We start from the raw sequence: 1,944 nt of genomic DNA, 5'->3' as shown, positions 1-1,944 counted from the left end.
GGAAGGCACGCCGACGGTGACAGGGTACGGAAGACACAGCGGTGGCCTTCTGGCGACTTGGCCCCCGACAGCCCGACGTTCCGCCGTCCTCCCGATGGCCAGGAGGACCGTGCGGGGGTCGGCCGACGGCGTGGTAGGTGTGCCTGCACGGTGACGGAGCACACACCACGCCCGCCAACCCCTCCGTACCTCCCGAGACCGGTGGCAGGACGGAGCGGAAAACGTGCGGACTGAACGGGAGAGCCAAGAGCCAGCGATCCACGCGCGTGCGACCGTCCAAGTCACAGCGTTCGACGAAAACCTCCTCCCTCGGCCAGGCACTCGGCGCCAGCAGGGGAGACAGGATCAGACGCCCCGCCGGCCACTTAAGGCCGAGGACGAACCACGAGACGGGCGGCTGCAGCAGCGGGCGGCCTGCAGCTCCCAGCACTCTCAATCGATCAACCATCGAGTCGGGTCAGCGTGTCAAACCGGCGAGCTCCACGGTCAGGCCGGCGGCGCACCAGCACCGGACCTCCGCGGCTCCCTTCACTCTTTCCACTGCCAGCCAACCGAGAGACGGACCCAATGCGGACGTGCAGAGCTTAGGCAGACCCCCCACTGGAGGCTCAACACTTCGTGGCAGCTCCGTGTCCCAGAGACCAGGAGGGTTGGCACACACACACAGTGTGAACCACCGACAGCCATTCTGGGACCGGTGACAGCCGTGCTGGCCCCACTGCCACGACACAGACGGACGCCAGGCCGCGCTCCCCGGCGGGGGGATGGCGTCGAGCCTGACGAACGGAATGTGCAGGGTGGGGGGGAAAGGCCAAGCGCTCCGACGCCGGAGGGCTCCGGAGTCTGAACTTAGGGGGACAAAGAGGACGGGTCCTCTGCGACACCCCAGCCGCGCTCTCGCCAGCCAAGGCGAGTGCGATTGATTGCCAAACGACCCTCAGACAGGCGTGGCCCCGGGAAGAACCCGGGGCCGCAAAGTGCGTTCAAAGTGTCGATGATCAATGTGTCCTGCAATTCACATTAATTCTCGCAGCTAGCTGCGTTCGTCATCGACGCACGAGCCGAGTGATCCACCGTCAAGAGTTGTCTGAGTTTGTTTTAGGTCTCTCCCTCGCCAGAGGAAAGCGACCCGGACCGCACATACGCTCCCCACCTTGAGCTACAGCCACCTGCACGCCGGCGTGCGGGCGGAGCAGGGTGGCGTGAAGCGATGGGGAGCACCATCCTGGTGCGGCCCGCAGAAACATACGTCTATTGGGGGGAGGAGGACAGGGCGCCCAAGAGGCGATGCGTGCCCCAACGCACCGCAGCGACGGAGGCAGGATCACCGCCACCATGTCGCCCGCCTAGTATCACGAGGCGTGCAGCAGCTTTGCCCTAGGAAAAGCAGAGGCGGGAACGGGCACCGGCCATCGGTTCGGCAGCGTCACTGACGCGTGCACGTGGCGGCGTGTCGGCGAGCGGACTTCCTGCGAGGAGGCGGGGGCGGCACTCGCCCGAGCAGACGCCCGCCCGGCCCAGCCACCGCCGAGGTGGACTGGGAGTCGCGGCAACGGCTCGTCATACTCGTTCCCACACTCACAGCGCAGCTTGCCCGCAAGCCACCGACCACCGATCGACGCCAGGCGCCCCGACCGAGAGCGGGATCGCTCGTTCGCCCTGCTGGCAGTTCGCTGGGGATCACTACTGCACGGAGCTCGGAGACCGACGGGCGGCAACTCGAGAGTCTTTAAACCACCACCCCCATCCCGCAAGTGCAAAGAGGCTGTATACGCACAGACGGGTGAGGGGAATAGGTACCCCGTCGGGTTTGAAGGGAGCGTGACTAGATAGCAACGATGTAAACCCAGCCGATTTGGGAGCGAAAGACCGGCGCCTGCATCACCGGCTTCGTTTCCCGTGGCTGGAGAGTACACCGAAACCCTCCGTCTGTCGCGAGCTCCC

The 1,944-nt window shown here is 65.8% G+C and overlaps 1 non-coding gene across 1 annotated transcript; it reads right to left on the bottom strand.

Annotated features, from left to right (window-relative positions):
- Positions 1 to 931: 931 nt before the first annotated feature.
- Positions 932 to 1,085, bottom strand: LOC140472265 (5.8S ribosomal RNA). The gene has a single exon (XR_011957501.1). It is a non-coding gene; the product is annotated as a 5.8S ribosomal RNA (ribosomal RNA).
- Positions 1,086 to 1,944: the final 859 nt, after the last annotated feature.

This window comes from Chiloscyllium punctatum, unplaced genomic scaffold, assembly GCF_047496795.1.
Source record: "Chiloscyllium punctatum isolate Juve2018m unplaced genomic scaffold, sChiPun1.3 scaffold_289, whole genome shotgun sequence".
NCBI lineage: Eukaryota > Metazoa > Chordata > Chondrichthyes > Orectolobiformes > Hemiscylliidae > Chiloscyllium > Chiloscyllium punctatum.
The sequence above is the reverse complement of the archived record's forward strand: the minus strand, read 5'-3'. Positions and strand labels throughout refer to the sequence as shown.